Source organism: Rhinolophus sinicus, chromosome 14 (genome assembly GCF_057876585.1).
Source record: "Rhinolophus sinicus isolate RSI-liver-muscle chromosome 14, RSI-T2T, whole genome shotgun sequence".
Taxonomy (NCBI): Eukaryota; Metazoa; Chordata; class Mammalia; order Chiroptera; family Rhinolophidae; genus Rhinolophus; species Rhinolophus sinicus.
In genome coordinates, this window is record NC_142514.1 from 69,457,975 (window position 1) to 69,480,986 (window position 23,012).

The 23,012-nt window shown below is 39.6% G+C and overlaps 1 protein-coding gene across 1 annotated transcript in view; it reads right to left on the reverse strand.

Moving 5' to 3' along the window:
* TGFBR3 (transforming growth factor beta receptor 3) overlaps positions 1–23,012 on the reverse strand; it is a 185,900-nt gene that overhangs the window by 79,631 nt on the left and 83,257 nt on the right. The gene's annotated exons all lie outside the window — the stretch shown is intronic.

Consider the following 23,012-nt stretch of genomic DNA (forward strand, 5'->3'; position numbering starts at 1 on the left):
AATCTTTCCCCATCCACAGGCAGAGGTTCCTGCAGACCACACTCGAGTTTGTACTTCCATATGGCACTGTAATGATCTGTTTAGATGTCTGCCAGTTACTCCCCGCCCTTTACACTGTGAAATCCTCAGGGCATTCTTCAAGGGCAGAAACTGAGTCCCACTCATGTCTGCATCTTTGGGCCTAGCACAGGGATGGACGTCTAGTGTTCAGTCCACACGTTTTCTAGAGGAATCAATAAAAAATTATTCATGAAATGTGATTCAAGTAATTATTACAGAGTCATACTGCTATGCTTTTCTGGCATCTAACAAAGAAATGGCGGTGGGGGTGCATCTAGTAAAGAGAACATTAACGTCACTATCAAGTTTGACTTGAACTTTAAATCAGTCGAGAAAAGCATATTCCAACTCATGCTACCAAAACAAATGATAGGGGCTGCCTAGAATGTATGTTGGAGAGGATTCTGAGGCCACACTCAGGCTTTGTGGGAATAAGTGCCCTGATTATCATCCTTGGCTGTGTGAACAGGACAGGGTAGATAGAGCAGTACTTAAGCCACGTATTTGGACCACACTGGGCAAAAAAAGAAACCATTTTCTTCCTGTTATCTTTAACAGTTATGAAGTACAAATATGTAAAATGTGAAAAAAAAAAAAAACCTTTGGAGCATGTTTTCCTTCTAAGGGCTAGATAATAAAAATTAAAAAAATTGACCAAATGTTCTACTGTCTTTTAGAGGCACAGAATTTTAAATGCTTTTCATTCAGGCAGTGAAGTGCGTTAGAACAGTTAGAAATTAAAATTTTGGACAAATTGAAGGAACTCAATATCTTCACATTGATTAATGTGCAGAAAGGTTTTTTATATTCCTTGTCACATTTAATAAACAAGTTCACTCCAAACACTTTATTATGGTTTCCTCTCAACTTCTACTTTTTGTAATGGGCTTAAAATTGTTTTTGCTACTTAGTAAAATGGTATTTTGACATGTACATGTCTATTAATAATAGGATGCCAAAACGGTCTGCTTGACAGTACAGTGGTGAACAACAGAAATGCATAATAAAGAGAATTACTGGGGTGACCAGTGGAAGCTGATAAAACCAGGCACAACAAGAACCCGATTCCCACACGATCTAAGTACTGGATTAATCATTTCCATATGCGAACTGCACTCACAGAGATTGCTCTTAAGCAACACCTTAAAGTTAGTAAATCTGTAATGGTAAAAAAACAAAAACAAAAAAAACACACAAAATGCCCTGGTGTTCAGGTGATAATTTAAGATGCTCCAAGCATTAAAAAATGGCATTTGAATTCCCCTGAGCTAGTATATTAACGTGAAGCTGATAAGAAATTCTAAATGGGCATACCGTGTCACTTGTCTAGCACAAAAGAGCAATCTGGAGAGGAGTAGTTACTAAGATACAGAAGTTCAATAACATTACGCTTGAGTTACTGTTGTTAGTAAGACTAGTGGTGGCAGTCACTATTGTAGTGACAGCCATCATTATTCCCTTCCAAGGAAAGACAATAGGCAGGTCCATGGTCCTTCTATTAGGTTAAGACTTGATGCTCTCAGCAGAAAAAGGTGCTTTACATAATCATCTAATTATTCCCATTTTAAAGATGAAGAAATCGGTGCTCAGAGGTAAATAATTTTTCCAAAGTCATACTGCTAGAAAGTGGCAGTGCTAGGAGTAGAATGAATGTCTCTGTCCTCTCTCTTTTTTGCTCCCTACCTTCCCACCCCACCCTTAATCTTGGGTGTTGGTCTAGGGGCAAAAGTGACACCGTATGCCCATTTACAATTTATCAGCTTCACATGAGGAGCCACTCTACAGGAGTTAAGAGGCGGGAACTATTTTGCATCTGGAAAAGGAAAGATAAGGAAGAAGGCATTGAGTTGTGAGCAAGATGACAGGAAGCTAGCACCAACTGAGAGGTCAGTGAAACTCCACAGGGATGGGTCAACAAATATTTTTATCAACAGTGATGTCTATAGTGCCAGCTAAAATTGTTTGCATTGCTTTGATGGAAATTGTCCTCTATCTCCTCTAGAAAAGCTTTTAGAATGCTCACTGTTCCCATGATCAAATGCTTTATGGAACTCAAAATGGTGCTGGTGGTGTTTCAAATCCAAGTGAATCAAGTGTATTTCAGACACACCACACATAGAATTATAAACCCAGGAAGTGGAGATGGCCATGAGAACGCTAAGGCTCTGGCAATCTGCCGAATATACCCTTCTCTGGATTTCTAGAGGCCATGCAGAGGTGCAAGCCAATCATACCTTGAGCTCCAGGAGCTCCCAGTTAATATATGGACTAGACCGAATTACTACGGAAACTCAGTTCTGGTCAGGGCAGGAAAATCTTGGGAATTCTGTGAAATCTAGTTTCCTTTGGAAGCTCTAACAAAAAACAACTCCTGAGGTGGCCGATTAGCTCGGTTGGTTAGAGCACGGTGCTACTGTGAGCTGCGCCCTCCACAACTAGATTGAAACAACTACTTGACTTGAAGCTGATGGGTCCTGGAAAACCCACCTAAATAAATAAAAGTTTAAAAAAACAAAACAAAAAAAACAACTCCTGAAGTTCACAATAGTGGCCCGTATGGGTATTCTGGTCTCATCCAGCCAGATTATGATTTTAAGCAGAAATGTTTTTAGAGGAACTTTAGTTTCATTGTTACATGGCCTATCTTGAGAGGAAGAAATAACTCAGAAGTCAAAGGCAGAGATGATGTTCTGTGTTTTGGGAGCATTTATCCTGAAAAAGCATTATTTTCTGTGATCAAATGTTCCACTATTTTTTAGAAGCATGGAAACAGTATGGAGGTTCCTCAAAAAATTAAGAATAGAATTACCATCTACCTCAAAAAACATGAAAACATTTATCCATAAAGATATATACTCATATGTACCCCGATGTTCACTGCAGCATTAATTATGGTGGTCAAGACAATGGAAACAACCAAAGTGTCCTTCAATAGATGATTAGATGAAGAAGATGTGGTATATATACACAATAGAATTTTAAATGTTTTTAATTCAGGTAGTGAACCGTGTCAGGACAGCCTAATGCACAACAGAGCAAAAGCAGTTTGTAGTATTTACATCAGTACTTTTACTTGTTTTCTTCCTCAGCTTCAGTTTTCCTTGAGCTCTGCAATGAGTTTTCAGAGTAAGACCTATGATCACAGAAAGCAGAGGGAAAGTTGCCAAAACAGCATACAGAACTTGGCATGCTGTGGTTGATAAGTGTCTAAGATGGGACAATATCTTCCTAAAGCCAATACTGAAGGGCTTAAATTTCCTATTTATTTTCTTGAGGCAGCATTAAAAGTAGTTCAATACATTTGTTCTAACCGGAAAGGGACAAAGCTACAATAAGGAATAGAACATCTGGTAACAAATTTATTATAGTTACTCTATATCCTTAAAAACCCTTTAAGTACTTATTAATAACCTGGAGGAAAAAGGAAAATAGAAAGTAAAAGAAAGAAGCAAAAAACCTAAATTGCAGGAAGTCTGAACAATGCTCCTTATTTAGATCAAGAATGATCCTGTTGACATTTATTTACAGGTAAATCAGAACTGAGTGTCACGGCGGGGACTAGGAAAGAATGTTACTTCAGAATGAAACAAGTGCAAATTCTAACACAAACCATTTGATTTTCAAGTTATGTAACTAATATTATACTATACCAGTCACTCATTTCCCAATAATGAAGATACTGTAATCCTGTCAAAACAATACACAGTCAGCAAATTTAAACCCTGATAAATCAATTCATATTATTGGGAATTAGTGAATCTATAGAGCAACAGAAAGAAAAAAGGATGATATCAATTCATTTCCAAGTGAATAATTAAAATTGTTTCCTCTACTTGATACGAGGAAATACGAGGTTCTGCCTTAAAATTTGGAAATACTAATTGTGTATTAACTTTTTATACAGTCTCATTTTTTATGCTTAAAATGAGAAACAAGAAGCTTTTAATCTCTGAATTTTATTCAGCAGGTTAAACATGGAAGGCACACGTACAGTTGGAGCACCTGTATTTAAGAAGAGTTTTACAAAGGCTTAGTTTCCCATGCAAAGGGAGAAGGTACAAGTTACTCTTTCATAATACAACTCTGAAGAAATTTTCTAATTCTGAAATTAGAATCTCAAAGATATCTAAACGCTATCAAGATCAAACAGCTTAAGCTGTTTCATAATTCAATCAAGTCCCAAATGCCTATTAGGTCAACAGCTGCTAGTCTTCTTCTCATTTTCAGCAAAACTACTACAGTCTACCATTCTGTCAATGACTCAGTCTTTGAAAACACCACTAATAAGCAGTCAGTAGAGCCAAAATGGGAAAAGGAGAAGGAGAAGGAGGGGGGTCGCATTACAAAATATTCATGCTTAGATTATACATTTAAATCTTCCAAAGTTACCAGTATCATGTAGAAGTAATTAAGATTCTGTCATTCATGATGGACGAGCAGAAAAGAGAAATTTGACTCATGACAAATCTCTCTATAAAATGTGATCTGAAGTAAGCAAAATGTGGTATAGCCACACACAGAATATTATTCAGTCATAAAAGGACTGAAGTACTGATACATACCACAACATGGATGAACCTTAAAAATATTATGTGAAGTGAAAAAAAGCCAGACACGTGTTATGTGATTACATTTATATGAAAAGACCAGAGCAGGCAAACTCAGAGGCAGAAAGCAGAGTGTAGTATATAGTTGCCAGGTCCTAGGACTAGGAGAGAATGGGAGTGACTGCTAATTGGTACGGAGTTTCTCTTTGGGGTGATGAAAAAGTTCTGGAATGAGATAGTGGTGGTGGTTGCACTACACTGTGAATGTACAAATGTCACTGAACTGTACAATTTAAAATGGCTAAAATGGTAAATTTTATGTTATGTGCTTTTACCACATACCACAAAAATGTGATTTGAATTTTCATATGGGATGGACCAGACCAAGTCTTGAGTTTCAAATCTTATCTATAAAGACCTTCCTGTGATACTACAAGGAACTCAATTTCTCTTAGAAGGTTGAGAGGTCCCATCAATCCTCAGAATGTCAGCTCTAAGGCAGCCAAAGCTAAGCCACACACTAAGCTAGCTTCCGAGAGTAACCTGTGTCTCCTATGCATTTTTTTTTTCATTTATTCAAATATTAGTTAAGTACCTGTGACATGCCAGGTACCATGTCGATTACTGGCAAGAGAAGGGATGAGGAAGATGTAGCCTATCTTTCCCCAATTTGCTCACAGTCCAGAGGGCAGACAGACACATGAAGAGGCGATTATAACACAACACCAGTACTGAGCTATGTCCAGGGTATGTGGGAAGAGAAGAAGATGTCAAGGGTCTGGACAGGCAACAGCCGCTTGGGCTGGCCTGGTTCTCCAGGCAGAACAAATTAGACCCAAACTTCCCTGTAAGAAACAGGCAAAATCTGTCAACCTGATGGGGGGTGGAAAAACTTCCAGAATCACTTTACCCACTTCCTATTTCATTTCTTCTCTAAAGAAGTTTGCTAAATTTGTTTTTAGAAATCCATATATTAGTAAGCAATGCCATAAATTCTTTGAGAGTGTTCCTCAACAGTAATTATTTCAGAACAATATACTAGGATACAGCAAATCTATTAGGGAAGTGATGACAGTTCTTTACTATTTCATAAAGAGTTCAGAATACTGTTATGGTAGGTTCAAGTCACAGCTGCCCATGTTTGGTCTATGTGAGTCTGTGGCTGCTTGTTGCCTTTTGCTTATAAGCCTAGATTCTAAAATTAGAACTAGCTTTGAACAAGACATTATTCTCCATAAATTATTAAATCTCCCCTAACCTTAAAAGAGACAAGAGCAATCACACAGGATTGTTGAAAAGGTTAAATAATTTATATTTATTATAAACATAATTCTTTATAAACTCTGAAGTATAAGGAAAACTGTATTATTCTCTCAAAGAAAATTCACTATTTTCAGCACCTCCAAATAGTAAACTTGGTTATTAACTGTTTGTTCAGTTGGTACAAATTCATAATGAATAATCCCTCTGATATCAAAAAAGGTTAGAAAAATCGTTGCAACAAGTTCACGAACTTAATTGTCAGACCTCATATTAACACAATTTAATTACAATTGCGTATTCTCACATGGGATCAATTCTGCTCATCATAGAAAAAAATACCAGGCTTTTTAAGGAGTCATCAATGCACCCAGAGGAAGGAAGCTCTTCCCGGCAGATGCTCCTGACTCTTCTCTTATAGCATCTAGCACCTGCTTCCTTGTATCAGTTAACTTTGCACATATAAATTGTCTGAGAGGAGAGGTTGGGACTTGTCATTTTATCACCTTAGAGCCTAGTCTAATGACTGGTATTTAATAGGTACCACATAAATATTCACTTATGAGAGAATGAATGAATGATCGAATCAATAAACACATTTTAAAGCATAACTCTCTTCCAAGATCTACACTTTCTTACAAGTTGGCCACTGTCACCCAATCCTTTGGGTCACTCTGCCTTCCTTTCTCAATTACAGGCGGTTTGACCTAGTGTTTAAGAGCAATGATTCAGAGCCAGTTGGAGTCTCAGCTCTCCATTTACCAACCTCAGGGGCATGAGCCTGTTAAGACTCTATGGGCATTAGTTTCGTCAACTAAAATGTGGGGATAACGCTTGTGCCTATTCCATCATCTGTCAAAGGATTTAACATGTCATGTGTGTAACGCACTTAGAACAGTGACTGACACATAGTAAGTGCTCTTTAAGTGTTAGCTATCATTACTTCTATCCTCCAAAACTATGGCTATTTTTCTGCATTCTCTTGGTTCCTATAGAAGGAAGGTCTCGTCTATACTGCCCTCCTCTGAAGTTTAACGTCTAAGTCCTCCGAACACCAAACTGCTGCCATCCTTGACTCAGCCCACACCCTCTTCCTCAACCAACTTCTCACTGGGCACACACAAGCCCTGTTAAAGCTTCTTCTTTACCATCAGTCTCTTTCTTCCCCACCTGGTAACTCCATAAACATCACCAGCCATTCTCCCAAAGCTCTTATTCACATCACTATCATGACCAACAACATCTCCATGGCTCAATAAACTCTGGCTTCAGCCAGACTTGGAGATACTTCAAAGTCCCCATATGATTTGGGAGAAGGATAAGGGAGCTGTTTGTTTTGAAATACAGCATGTCCTGAATAAGATGCCCTGTTTCCATGTATTTGTTTACCCTGACACAAACTGTTGAGTCTCATGCTTGCTACAAGCTGGGTGAAGACCTCCACCAGATAGAATACCAAAAAGGTTGAGACAGCTGCAAAGGTTTCTGTTTCCCTGGAGATGGAGTTTCATGGGAGGCTAAGAATCACCACAGCAACCAGACTACAAAAACAGTCCATGAGCTTCGCCCCATAACTCTGGTAAAGCAATTTGTACTCCGTGAAAAGGCTGGGGCACAGAAGTTGAAAAATGATCAAAGTAAACACTGTTCTTCAAGCACCATTTTGTTGTGCTGATTTCAAGGCATCAAGTCACAGCATCAAAGTTCTGTTATGAAAGATGCACATCAAGTGCCAAGGATTTGCTGGGCTGAACTAACTGGTCTGGTGTGAAGGTCTAGAGATAAATTCATAGCACATTTTCCAAAACAGCCATTTCAAATTTGCTCTAAGAGCAGACCAGGGTAAAAATGTATGCCATTATATCAAGTTACCCTGCCCATGCTAGAACAGCTGTTGATCCCAACCCTGTATTTAAAAAAAAGAGAGAGAGAAGGTGATTCCTTTAATATAAAGCCTTAAACAGACTTTATCCCATACTGATCTTACATGGACTAATTCTACATATTTAATCCTACATATTTAAAAAAAAATTATCTAAAACTTATTTAAGACTAAATGGGAAGAGAACCTGTTCTAGGGTATCTGATCTACTACCCTCAATCTACGCTACAGCTTAAATAGCAAATAAGGAAGCATAGTATAGTCTTTCTACACTATACAGAAACAGCAACTATAAAGTTTATAAACAAAAATTTCTTCACAGATTTATAAAAGCCTTTAATTTTAATTAACACGATTAAAGTTCATTATTAACTATGCTAACTATAGCTTGAACATACAGAACATTTATGTTTTATCTGAAGGACTTCAAAGCAGTACACCTAAGTAGCCTTATAACATCCTCAAAAGTTAGGTTTAAAAAAAACCACAATTCCCATTAGCAAAAATTTATAGAAAAAGAATTCTCAGAATTATATTGGCAGTACACAACGCATTCATAGGAAACACTTACTGGGAGGGAGAGCTCTGTAACTCAAGTTATCCTGACCAGAACATTTAGAAACTCAATTAGAACAACGCGATGTGTACACACACATCACATTCCCCTTCTTTTGATGTATCCCATGTATAGTGCTGCTTCCGGAATCTGTTATGGAGAGGGAGTCCACTTGCACAATTTCTGGGGTTTCAGCAAGATGCTCCGTGAATCAGCAGGGAATCTGCTACCCACAGAACTTAACTGTTCCACAAGCCCCAATGGCCCAGCAGTTTGCAATGTCTAACACGTAAATGCATCACAGACAGGAAGGAATGGCTCCATGTAAAGACTTGCTCAGTCTTTTCTAGCTTCTCCCTGTTTTATCTCCGGGTTAACAACCACCAAGTTACTAAGCTCACAGGGAGATGTTCTTTCTTTATATGTTTTCTGCAGTCATTTATTCATTCTGCAGGTAACAAGTGGCTACTATGTGTAAGAAGAAGGCACTTTGGAAAGTCAACCTTTCTCAAAGTGTGGGGATACATAAACCATATTTTAAAAATTGCTTACGTGTTTATCTTTATGGCTATTAAAAACACGATTCGTGTTTAGGATGTGTAGTGTGAAATGACGTGTTTTTTTATTTAAAGAAAAATATTAGATAAATAATAATACAGGTAGTATATGTATGAATATTGTAAAAAACCACAAAGACATATATAAACTTATCTTTGGGAAACACCACTATGTATGAAAGGGCTTCAAATACGAATCAGATATAAAACTTGCTCTCAAGAAATTCAGTTTCATGGGGGCAAAAAGATACATAGATGTAAATGTGTCTGTAGGGAGCCGAAAGGGGCCACTTCTACTGGACCCCAAAGGTGTACAGGACATGAACAGGCAGAACTAAGGGCACAGGGCAGGGAAGAGGGCAGGGAGAACCTCAAGAGAAATGTCAAAGTGGAGGGCGGGGGGAGCAGCATGGGTAGATTTGGGGAACATTTAATTCAAACAGCGCTGAGGAAATATACAAAAGAAAAATAGAGAAATAAAGTTGGAAAGGTAGATTGGGGCCAGATCTCAATGGGCCATGAAAGCCAAGCTTAACTAATCGGTAAGGGCAACTGAAAGAATAGCATGTAATCTAATTCACTGAGATGTGGCCATGGCTTACCTCCAGATAAATAATGGGTACATCAACTTCTGGCCTATCAAGTGTCACTTAGTTAATCACAGTAACATATTAATTTATTAAACACACTTCAATCGTGTCACTTATTTGCCCAAATGAATATACAATATATCATAATAGGGTTTTTTAAAAAGCCCATTTTGTATAGGATCCCATTCCAAGAGTGTCATTCATTGTTACTGAATTACCAAGGAGTATCTTGCAAGGTAAGAAAATTAAACCTTTGTCCTCAACCCCAAGTCTCCTAGACCTGAGGAGTTTGTTCCCTAGCTTTGTCCCCAGCTCACAGGCCCTCACACTAGCTGAGTCTGGGGTATATTTTAATCATAAACAATCGAAGAATCAGGGAGTTACCGGCCTTGAGCATTTTTACAAGGAACAACTCATGGGGCCTGGTAATAATTCTGGTCCTGGTTATATTATTCTATGCAAAAATTCTTAAGTCCTACCCATAGTTCTCTATTGTGCAAGAAATAGTCTCTTATCTCTCTACTTTACCATCCCTAAAGTTACCATTCTCCACCCTACCGATGTCTTCTTGATATGTCCTAAATCATGGCATGAGCTAACAATGTTTCTAGTATTTCTTGTACACACGTGAAACAATTTTGGGTCATAATTTTTCTTACAGTATTCTTTTCAAAAAAGAAAGCAAGTGAACTGTTGTAAGCAATTTTAGAATAAAAATAGTCTTGTGTGATTTACAGAAAATGATTTGTTTGCCTTCAGGGAGAAGTTAATTATCCATGCCTGAGAAACAGAGCAAAGTAACTTTCACTATATACCACAAACACTGGTGCTTTCCAATCTCGTCTTCCTTCTCGTGTCAGATTCTGAACATACCATTCATTAAAAGAAAAAGAAAAAATGTTCTGCTGAAGCATCTTACTTTGGAATTCAGTGTCCCCCTAAACGAAAAGGTTAGACCAAAACCTACAGTTCTCTGAGCAACTGGTAGAGTCAGTAACAGGCCTCAAGACAGATACTTAGGAATAGATGTAGCTGACAAGAAAGAATAAATGGGCTGGTGTAATTGAATCATCAATTCACAAATGCCAAGTCACCCTAAGTGATTTGTGTATTCAATTAAAGGGAAAGAGTGACAAAAGTTTAGCTTAACCTGCCAAAGTGAATACAAGAGAACAAAATAGAACTGAAAATATCCCAAAATGAATTTATCAAGCTTGTCAGACCACTATGTTTTAGAAAATTTCTTTACTTTTTCTTTTTTTTCCTTCCTTTAATTCTGGGTCAGTGTGTGCCCTGTAGTCTCTTATGCTTGGCAGAAGCAAAACAAATCACAAAATACTCAAAGCTAATCCTAAGGGTAAATTAAGATTCACAGTGCCTTTTAAAATAGGTAGTGTTGACAAGATAATAGTCTTAAGACAAGTTAATTTATTTGGTTTTGCTGATTTCTTTTAGATATACTTTTCAATGAGAGAGCTACATGATTTATACTGAATTTCAGGAAGACAGGCAGATTTTTCTATTATCTATTGAAATACAGGGCTTCCAATAAATCAAAATATGATTTAAAAACAAGAGTCAACACAAACAACATTATTACACTGTCAGATTATAAAAACACCATTTTGATGGAATAATCCTTCTTAATAAGAACAATGGCTGCTCTTGATTAACCATAAATCATTAGGCTGAGAATAAGTCTCAGTCATTATAATTGACTCATTTGGGCAATCTTTCAGGCCAATGGGCACTGAGCTAAATTGTGTATTAGGCACCCTGGTCAGCTCTGTATCCAAGGTGTGAAGTTAGGATGTTCTCTCATTTTTCCTCCATTGTTTACTTCTTCCTGCCATTTCCCCCTGCCCCCCAAATACTTCACTGGCTGTTCTAAAACCAAAGGAATAGGGAAAAGGATGAAATTAGAACCAGTTTACTTGGTTATTACAATCAGTGCTAATAAAAGGCTGAAAGAAGCAAGAGTTATCCCAAAATGAAATTTTTTGTATAATAAAAATCATTGATTCAGTGATGGAGGAGATTTTAGGGATATTCTACTCCCTAGTATTTGTTGTAAATAAAGATACTGAAGCCCGAGGAGGTAATGGCATACCCAAGTTCCACACCTGGCTCTGGCATCACTGGGACTAGAACCGAAATATCCATTCCAGTAATCCAGCTTCTACTTATCCTGCTCGTGGGACTATCCATGTCTCTCCTTCTGGAACCAATTCTCTGTTATTGGGAAAGGACTCCCTGAGTCTTCAGAATTCAGGGCCAGCCTTTTTAAACACTGGACAAGAATGCTGAAACATAAGAAATGGCAAGAAACAACTTCCCTTGCAAAGCACCCCATGGTCTGACCCTGTACTAACTCATCCTATCTCCCACCACTTTCTTCCTTGCTCTATTCCAGCCACACCTGCAAAGAGTTGCTTTCGAGCTTAGGGCCCTGACATCAGCAGATCCTGTTGAAGGAGCTGAACTGTTCTTCCCTTGGATCTGTGCATGGTACACTGTTTCATCATTAAGGTCTGTCTTCAAGGGCACCTCCTCAAAGAGGTCTTTCCTAACCACCACCTCTTCCTGTCCCCGTGAGTTCAAAACAATGTAAGCCTCACAGAGAGCTAAAATTCTGCCTTATTTACCACTGTATCGCTTGTCCTAAAACCATACCTGCACACAGTAAACACGTTTTTTAAGTAAATGAATTAACGAATGTATGAAAGACAAAGGAAAGACGAACCAACCTATGGGGTGACTCCACAACATGATGCTGGGAAATTCTTCCATTATGCTTTTATAAAATTGAAGAGAAAAAGAAGGCAGCTACAGATATAGAAAGTTACCAGTACTTCTATCTAAAGCATATCTCCTAAGTAGTTCTGATACAAGGTCACTACTAACAAAACAAAAATAACCTAATTTTCAACTTACTCAAGATATGCAAGCATTGAAGATCAAGTCATAATACAGCTCAGAGTTCACCTGATTCTGCCAGCAAGAGGCCTGCAGTGCTGAAGTTTTGGGCATGTGAATGATACATTGTTAATATTATTGTTTCCAAGATTCTTTTCCAAATTCTACTCCATGGTCTTTTTTTCCCTAAAGGGCAAAACACTAACCTGTTTCCAAGCTATTTGGTAATGTTTTGGCACAGATAATCCAGTAAAGAGAGTGGTTTGTATAGAACAGAGCTATCGTTAGTAACAGGTTGATCCAAACTGCTCCTTTTTCTAAGCTCTTAACCTATAGGTGACAACCGAGCTATTCACATGTAATTTTTACCAGATGGCTATTTTATTGCAACTCAAAGACTTACCTCCAATATGATTAAAGTCAACAAACAACACAGGAGCAATATTTAAGCCCACATTTAAAGAGAGCAGAGGCTGAGATCATCTAAATGAGAGCAGGGGGAGAACTTGCTATCCACTCTATCATTGCCACCTTTGGCAAATTCTCAAAGTTAGGGGGTGTGAGGACTACCAGTGCCAGGCACCATGCCTGACAAGTGCTTAGTAAATACTGATTTAGTGATTGAATAAAAGTTTAAACCTTGAGAATGCCCACCTTGCCCACAGCCACTCACTGCAAATCAAACCCACCTATAGGAGGTGTCTGCTGCAGATTCAAGCTTGGGCCATACCAATTACCACCTAGCTCATGGCCTTGGTAGAATATTTAACCTCTCTCAGCCTCAATTCCCATGCCCGTAAACTAGAGCTTACAACAACTTCCTTGCAGGGTTGTTGAAAAAACTGACCAAAATGGCAGTTTGTGAAATCCTCTAAGAAAACAGCGTATCTGTGTTTGTCTTTGGCTCCAACCAATGTGGTGCCTTTACCTCTTGCGTACGGGTTCCTGGATTTTCAAGCAGGATCACAAACTGATGACATCTGCACACATGACCCTCAGCCTTCCTAGTAAGGAACAGCTTTTCTGCCATTTCCCAGCCTTCCCCTCAACCTTTGGGATTTGGGTCTCATTAAAGACCATGCACAAGCACAAATGCAACCATCTTCCTGTTTAGACAAGGCTACTCTGAGCAGCCTCACGTCTTGCTCTCCAAATTTCATCACAATTTTGGGGACTTTGAAATCCAACAAAGAATGGTCCCAAGAATACGACATTCATTCCACATCAGATCCCAACACCACATCTGCTCTGAGGACACCCCAGATTTTGGGACAGAAACTCTTATCTCCTGCCTTTCCATCCTGGAGTATACCTTTCAAAGAAATAGGAACACAGAAAGTGCTAAAGCCACGAACTCCTTCCAAAGCAGCTGAAATCACCGGATTATCAGGTAAAGCTAGATTGTTTCTCCCAATCTGTGGCTGAGAAGTTTGGGGACAAATATTTATCTTTAGAGGTCTAAATTGCCTTTTCCAGTGTTCAAGATGATACCAATTCACCCAACTACAAAGACTTGTAGTAGTACAGATGAGCACCCATTCTCTCACCATTAACACCAACAGACCCAGGCTCTCACAGCTGCCCAGGTACTCGCTGTCCTCAACATAGTTCATACTCCGCAACTTGGCTCTATTATTTACCAGCCTCCTCCCTTGCCTTTGAAAATGCTCGCTCCAGCCCTCAGCCAAACCACATCCCATTTCAAACCTCTCCCAATTCTCACCTCCAAAAAGCATTGCCAGGCTAGCACACCTGGCTCCAATTACCCCAGCAAGGAGCCTCCCCCAACCCCAGCCCCGAGCCCTTCCAACATGCCTGCTTCCTTAGCACTTCTGTGTTTATCTCAGCCCAGCTGTAGTTGATTAAGTCTATTTGGTTAAGTTTCTATCATGTGTGTTTAGGGCAATAATATGTTTCTGTGTCTCTGGCCTTTCTGTTTACAGGTGTCGTTCTTTGCCCTGGTCCACATATGGGATGGTGAGCTCCACGGCTGCTGCCTGCGTCACTCCCACAATGCTTTGCATGCAGCACAATCCACGAAGGCTGCCCGCCCATGACTGTCCAGCTGCCTGTTTCTAATTACGTGGGGAGGGGCCTTTGCTCTGCAAACTGAAATGATTAGCTCCTCTAACCGTCTGTATTTCAATAAATAAGAGCGAGGGGGAGAAAGATTCATTATGTGTACTCTGTCCTGTTGCAACACTGGGGCTATTTGGAAATCATAAAATTTCTCTGTGCAAGGCAATAAGATCCGTAAAGGTATGAATCTAAAAAGCATTTTCCTAAGTATTATATTTGGAGACCAGCTTTGCCCCCAGATCTGTAAATCCCACTTAATGCAAGTTTTTCAAAAAACACAGTAAGAAGACATCAGATATCCTTAGTTTACATTTCAGCTCTTAGGTGGCTCCTCACCCACTGTATGCGGAGGGTTTGTGTTTAAGGATGCTTTCTAATTTAACGATTTCCAGAAACACTTTCAATTCTACTTTTAATTGGTATTTTTACCTAATGCAAATTATGCTGTTTTTTTATATTGGAGATCTGGACTAACTATATTAAAAAACACTCCTTTAATTCTGTAGACTCAAAAAAGCAATAGCACTGAGAGAAGTATTAGATCTCAATCTTCCCAACCTCTTAATATTGACTAATGAAGAAACTGAGACTCTGCATGGCTCTACAGATATGCTCAAATTGAAACCAAAAAGATCTTGATAAATGATGGACCAAATCCTTTTATTAAAACTCACAATCCAGAGCTATTTTCTACGCCTTGAAACTTGGATTAAGAAACATTTATGACTGAACCATACATACCAATATCAAAAACCAGATTTTCCAGAAAATATAAGAAATTTCCAAATAAAAAAAATTTCTCACTCAGTCTGTTTAATAAAACTAAACTATGTATTAAAATCAACATATTCACTTGTTCATTAAAGAATTTATTTCACATATATTTATGTGCTCAATATGGGCTGGGTGCTCACTATGGGCTGGGTATGTTCTAATTACTGGAGACAGTGCACAACATAAAACATCTCATGGATATTCTAGTGGAAGGGACAGACAATAAACACATTTAAATAAATATCAGATGGTGTTATGAGTTATTTTAAAAATGTAAAACGGTTTGGAGACAGTGGGAGGTGTGCCTATTTTACTTTTTTGTTTGTTTTTCTTTTTGGTATGGCTATTTTAAATGGGCTGGTCAATGAAGGGCTCTCTGCCGAGGTAACTGCTGGACAGGGACTGGGTGACGGAAGGGAACAAGCCATGTGAATAAATGGGAGAATGCTTCAGGCAAAGGAGGTGGGGCAGGAGTGTGCTCTGCATCTCTGGAGGACAGCAGGGCTAACAGCTGCAGTACAGTGAATATGGTGAGAGTGGTGGGGGAAGGGATGAAAGTTCTCCTGGGGCTGGGGATTTTATTCTAAATGTAATGGGAAGCCACTACAGGAAGTTGAGCTGGTGAATTTTGTGATTGGACTTACGTTTTAAAAAGGTCATTCAGGCTGCTATGTGAATAGATCTTATTAGCTAATTATGATAGTAGCTATTGAATGCTTATCATATTCTAAGCACTTGTCACATTTTAATTATTTAATTGTCATAGCAACCTATGAACTAGACACTATATAGGTAGTATAACGTCACAGAGCTCATGAACAGTGGAACTGGGCTTCCAACACAGGCATTCTAGCTCCATCCAGATCCTGCCCTCTTAAGGGACCTGGGTTGGGGTCCACTGTGTCTCACGTAAAGATATGATGGTGGCTCAAACCAAAGGTGGTAGTGGGGATTGTCGGGGAGGGAGGGTATAAAAGGTAGGAGGGGTAGGAGGGATGGAGGTCGAAGGTGGGCTAATTCAGAACATATTTTTATGGTAGGATAAATAGGATTGGATATGACATCTGAGAAAACATAGGAACTCATGGATAATGCCAAGGTTTTTGGCCTTGGCAACGGGGTGGTAGCATCCTTTACAGAGATGGGAGAACACAAGCAGTGAACAAAATGGGGACAAGAGGGCTGCATGGAACTCAAGATAATCTCCCAAGCTAACGTGAGATAGGGAGTATGTAAGTTTCCTGTGGCTGCTGTGACAAATTACTAAAAACATGGTGTCCTAAAACAACAGAAATTTATTCTCTCACAATTCAGGAAGCCAGATGTCCAAAATCAGTACTAATGATCCAAAAGCAAGGTGTCAGCAGAGCTGTGCTCCCTCCAGAAGCTCTAAGAGAAAATCCATTCCTTGCCTCTTCCAGTTTCTCATAACTGTTGGTATTCCTTGGCTTGTGGCCACATTACTCCAATCTCTGCCTCCATGGTCACATCATCTTCTCTTCTTGTATGTCAAATCTCCATCTTGTAAGGGACACATGTGATTGCATTTAGAGGCCACCGGATAATCCAGGAGAATCTTCTCACCTCAAATTCTTTCAATTAATCACATCTGCAAAGACTATTTCTATAGAACATTCATATAGTAACATTCACAGGATTGGGGGGACTAGGCTGTGGGCATATCTTTGGGAGCCATTACTTAGCCAAGAATACAAATAATAAGAATAAAATCCACAGGTATGGACAAAGTGTTAGCAAAATGTACTCTTCTTCTACATGGGAATTTGCTCTTCTATTAACTCTCTCAACTCTGTAACCCTGGTAATCTAAAACAATATATCAACTGTAATAAAAGGCAACTTGCTTATACTTAAAATTATGCCTGACTGGTTAGCTGTATTAGGATTGGAAACAAATTTTTTTTAATCTGATAGAGATATGTGGTAGCTTCCCTGAGAGCAGTGACTCTTATAAACCAGGCACGTACTTCGTACTTCGTAGGCACCATGGAACTACTTTTATGGAGCATAGTTGCCAGTTAATTGCTGGGAGGTGAGAGGCTTGTAAACCAGGACAACACACACACACACACCACCACCACCACCACCACCACCACCACCACCACCACCACCACCACCACCACCCTCCCATGCAGATTTCCTCGCATTTGAGCCATCAATTGGAGAGCTCCGGGGGTGGGGTGGGGGGTCTCTATAAATGGATGTGTAGGCAGCCACTAGACCTCCAAAAGAGAGGAACGGCATGCTGCCCTGCTGCTGTAAGCCTTCCTTTTGAATAGACTGAAGCCACCTGTGGCCTGTGATAGATAGTCTCTTGGGTTTGAATGTGTACTTGAACCCAAGAAGACCCCCTGGGTATTTGTTGCCACACGTAATACAAATACCATTTCAGTTTAATTATTTCCATTTCTTCCTCCACAGAACCCTTTAGTACAGTGAGCAGCAGGGTAAAGTAGAGCATTTGTTTCATCTAGTCACCCTCTGGTGGTCTCACTTGCAAGCAGCAAAATGGCTAAAAGGGAAAGGAAAACCTAAAAAACACAAATTAATAAATTCACAAAAACTGAGTTGACTGTTTCCTCAGGGAGAAGTAGTACCTGCAGAGGAGTATGTCATGCTTCCTGCACTATGCCTTCAAGAAGCCTATTCTGCAGGATTAAACACAAAAGTCCCAACCCACATCTCTGTTGGAAATGCGCAAGTGGGCTCATTACTCAGAGCCAAGATAAAGGATAAATCTTTATGAGTACCGTAAGTATGAGTCATAAAAAATAGGAAACACATGTAGGTCATATACACAGTAATAGTACCAAGCCAGGGAAAGTGTTTAGGAAATGCATATAAGAACACATGGCAAAAACAGGACTAAAAATTACCCTTGCACACTACTCCAAAACACATCTAAAAAACTCACATCACGCGTCAGGGGATCATATCACTCTGGTCTCTAATAAACACAGGTCATTTCCCTATTTGGAAATAGGCAGGCTTTTCTTTTTTCTTTTTCTTAATGCAAATAGGAGGAGCACTGAATGAAGAAAAAGTAACTTGGAGTAGGCTTTGAAAGATTTTATGATTTGGGAAATTTGAACAGCTTCCAACTAAAACACTGGGAATTAGATATTAACAGCACTAAAAATGAACAACAAAAAAGAGATCTTTTTAGAGAAATACTTGTTCACAATGGTAACATTACCATTTCATTTAGCTTCTCACTATGTTAACAACCAGCAGTGATAAGGGGGATAAGAGTGGAATCTTCAACCCATATGAAAGCAGGAAACAAAAATAAATAGCCAACACATGCACTAACAATATACAGAGCAATAAAGGGCCAGAATTACAGCCTCTAAAGGGTGCTGGGCTCAGCAGAAAGAACGCACAGTGGGAAAAAGGCAGAGCCCTCTGGCCAACTGTACCAGATGAAAATCTAGGGATTGTTCAGAATATAAGGGAGGGTAACTGGCCCCCCAAAGGCCTCTGCAACCAGATGATGGAGGCGAAATGCCCAAGTGTGACTCATCAATAGAAATTAAGTTCTTCAGTTGCTTGATTTTGGAAGACCCCCCCAAATCTGAGATTCAGCACAGCAAGCAAAGGAGAACCCCTAAATGACCAATGTCTCCCACCAAAGCCTGCATGTCCATATCCATTGGGTCCCTTGGACTTCAGCTTTCTCCTTTATCTTCAGAAACCTCTGATTCCCAAGGAAAGCGTTGCCAACATGTCTATCCACTTGAGGTTGAGAGGAGTGGGAGAAGAAAGTGTCAAGTAGTGTTTTTAACTTCATTGAAGTGTTATATTTACCTAAGACTTCAAGAAAGTCAATGCTCTTGAAGAGCTATTCTGAGGTAGAAATCTCAATGTAACTTCCACCTCACAAAAATTCCAACTGTTGACCACCAAAGGACACCCTGCCCTCACCCCCCAGGAGCATGGCCAGAACTAAGACCCGTAGTGTCTCATTTTCTCTCTGCCTTTCATTCCTCAGTCTTCTCAGCAGCTCCATGTATCTTTATTCCTCTCTCCCGAGGCCCCTACCTATGCATGTACATCACCAGAAGTGAGGCCACACTTGTGGGGGGCACACCTCTTAAGATATGAATGCAGCTTCCATTCAAATCAGCGCCTAGGTACTGAGTACCTACCCTGTGGCAAGCCCAGTGCTGGGCACATGAAACCTACAGGCACTTCAGCAACTTGCTGAAGCAAATACAGTAAGAATCAGATGAGTGTCCACATGTATCAACAAACAGAAAGGCAATTTTAATGTGCACAATGTGGTGTTTGGGCTCCAGGCACGAGTTAAGCTATTGCAGCAATCCTTAGATCCTATCGCTAGCTCTCCTTGGCTCATACGTGTAGTTAGACCCGGTAACATCTCATCTAGTCTATCTAGCTTCAAAAGAAGCCAAATCATACCTGTAGCTCGCCTCTATTCCCCCCAACGGATGTAAAAATGCTAGATTCAGCCAAAGGACTGCGGTCCAGACAAAAAAAAAAAAAAAAAAAAAAAAAAAAATGCCATAAATATAAAGCACTATTGTAGGGTATCTTGGATGAGAACCCAGATAATGCCAGATGATTGTGGGCAAAGAACCATACTCAGGAGTCCAAAGCACAGCTATTTCAACTTAGTTTTAGCATGCTAAATCAGAAGTGCACGCAGATCAAAATCCTACCAGAATACTGGAAAATGGTGATCAATAAACTTACAAAAGCCATAACATGAAAAAATGTAATCCCATTCCTATGAGTTTAAAGGGGCTATCTAGTATCTGGGCATTGCTATTTTATTATTTCAGACAAAGCCAAGGAGCTCAGGGGAAGGACTATTTCAATTACCCAACAGTCCAGGTGAGGTGCCCTGGCAATCTGCAGAGGAAAGCACACAGCACACAACTGCATTGGAAGCCAAAACAGCAGGTCTTCCAAACACAGATTCAGATTCCTGTGTCTTTAAGACCAGACCTTCATAAATGGATTGCTTCTGCTGGACACCATGCTCTAAATAAACAGACTCTTCTGGCCGACACACAACTTCCTGTAGGGTTCTGGTGGGTAAGGCTTGCAAAGGCTGCCAAATCCAATGACCAGCAACTTTTGAGCTGACTTAGAAAACAAGCTAGAAAGACTTGGGTCCAGAGTAAACAAAGGAAAAAGCCACATTAAACAGGGAACAAATTACTATACAGGCAGAGATATTTTAAGTGCTCACTGAGCAAAAAATAAAAATAAAAAAATAAATAAAAAATCAAGTCATCAGGTATTTAACAATAATACAAGGTAATGTAAAATGACCTCTTTCAAATTGGAAGAATCAAGGTTAATTAATTCCAGAAATATTAAGAATTGGCTGGATGTCACCCCCTACATCATGAGGACAGATCATTTTCAATGGCTTAACTTCAAACCCGGCTCAGATCAAATGAGCCACTCAAGGGAGCAGCATGGAGTCAAAACCCATTTATAGCTTTTTACCCCACTGAGGGAAAAGACTAACTAGTTGACTAGCAGATGACTAAAATCTGAACAAGTAAAGAAAAATGTTAACAACTGTTAACAAAACTCTGAAACTGGGCTGGGGAAAGACTGAAACAGAGATCTGGAGAATTTAAATTGCAGTAGCATGAGATTTAATTAGGAAAAATAAATCAAAGCAGTAATACAAAATGGAAGGTACTTGCGGAGCTACAGAAGTTAAAGAGGAGCCTGGGGACAAAACATCGGGTCCACTGATACAAGGCAAATCAAGTAAAGGTAAACTGTGGAAAGGGGGAGTAGTTTAAGAAGACTTCAGTGATACTTTAAATAACATCCTTGACACCATGCAAGAACCCAATATGTACAATTCAAAAGGGCCAAGACTTGGATTCTGCCCTTAAGAAGTGCACTCTCCAGCTAGGTATGTGGGAGTAACATACATGATTCATATAATACAAGAAAACATAATTCCACACTTTGGGGAGGTGCAGACTCTGTTGGGGGGAAGGAAGGGATTCAGAGCAATGAATGTTTAGAAAAGAGAGGTTGAGGAGGGTTAAGGAATCAAGAAAGGGTGTGCTGACAAGTTAAGACTTACGCACGGGCTTCTCACATGGCAGGATTGAGAGAATAAAGAAAGAAGTTCAGGTAGAATTAAGAAAAAAGGTATGAAGCAAAGCATTCTTCTGAAAGGCCAGGGTGAGGCCCAGGAATATGCACTTAAGCATCTCCAAGGGATTCAGATACAGGGGGTTCACACACCACACACACTTAGAGAAATACTGATCCATAGGACAAAGTCCAGATCCTTACTCGTGCTGCCTTTCCATTCTCATCTTCCATTTCCTGGCCCCACCCCGCCATCATTGTTCCCATCCTCTCTTCCAGGGGTTGGCAAGCTTCTTCTGCAAACGGCCATCTCATAAATATTTCAGGCTTTGCCGGCCATGCAGGTCACACTACTCCATTGTGCCACTGTCCTGAGAAAGCCACCACAGATAAGATGTACACGAATGGGCGTGGCTATGCGCCAATAAAACTTTATTTACAAAAACAGGTATCAGACTGATGAGTGGACAAACAAAATGTGGTATAGCCATACAATGGAATATTATTCAGGAATAAAAAGGAATGAAATAATTAATACATGGATGACCCTCAAATGTACTATGCTAAGTGCAAAAAGCTAGTCACAAAAGTCACACATATTATATATGACTCCATTTACAGCAAATATCCAGAATAGGCAAACCTATAAAGAAAGAAAGTAGATTAGTGGTTGCCTAGGGCAACGAGTGGGAGCGTGGGGAATGAGGAGTGACTGCTAATGGGTACAAAGTTTCCTTTTGGGGTGCGGAAAATGTTTTAAAATTAGATTGTGCACAACTCTAAGAACCGATGGCTGCACAACTCTATAAATACACTAAAAACTATTGGTGTGTATACTTTAAACAGGTGAACTGTATGGTATGTAAATAATATACGTACAAAAACAGGCAGCAGGCAGGATTTGGCCCAAAGGCCATAGTCTGCCACTCCCTGATCTGCACACTGGCCACACCACGTACGTGGAAGAATTTTCCTCCACACAAGTTTTCTGCTCTTCCCTGTGTGTGTGTGTGTTGAGGCCTCCCTTCTCTGGTAACCAGCAACTTCTACTTAACTTTCAAGGCCTTTACCAAATGTTCTCTTCTAGGAATCCTTCCCTCACCTGCAGATAGAATTACCACTCCCTCCGTTGGGCTCCTGCACATTTGTTAATTTTATAACAAATAATGGTTATATCATTTGTCACCCTGTATTAAATGTGAGAAACAAGTGATGAAGCTGTAAAGATGAATAAGAACCTAAACTGAGTATCTACCAGCACAGTAGGTTCTCCATAAGTAACTCATTGAATAGGTCTGTAAATGAATGGACTAATGAATGAATTGTGGGAGTATTTATAGAGAAACACTGATTTTATTAAGTGGTCCACAAGCTAGACTAAAAGAATAAGAGCCTAAGGCTGAAGATGCCAGTCTCAGGAAACTGGATAAGGAAGCTAAACGATCAGTGGAGAAGAACACAGACATTCAAGAGAAATTGCAGAGAAAATGTCAATAAAACTTGGTGACTGACCAAATGCAGGGTTTGAAGAGAACGGGTAAATCCAAGATGGTTCAAAAGTCCCCAGAAATATGGTAGCGGTGACACTGACAGGACAGGGAAGTTGGACTAATAAACCAGCACTAATGTAAGGGGAAGAAGACTGGCTCAGGAAGTTTCTTACTTTCAGTTTTGGAGA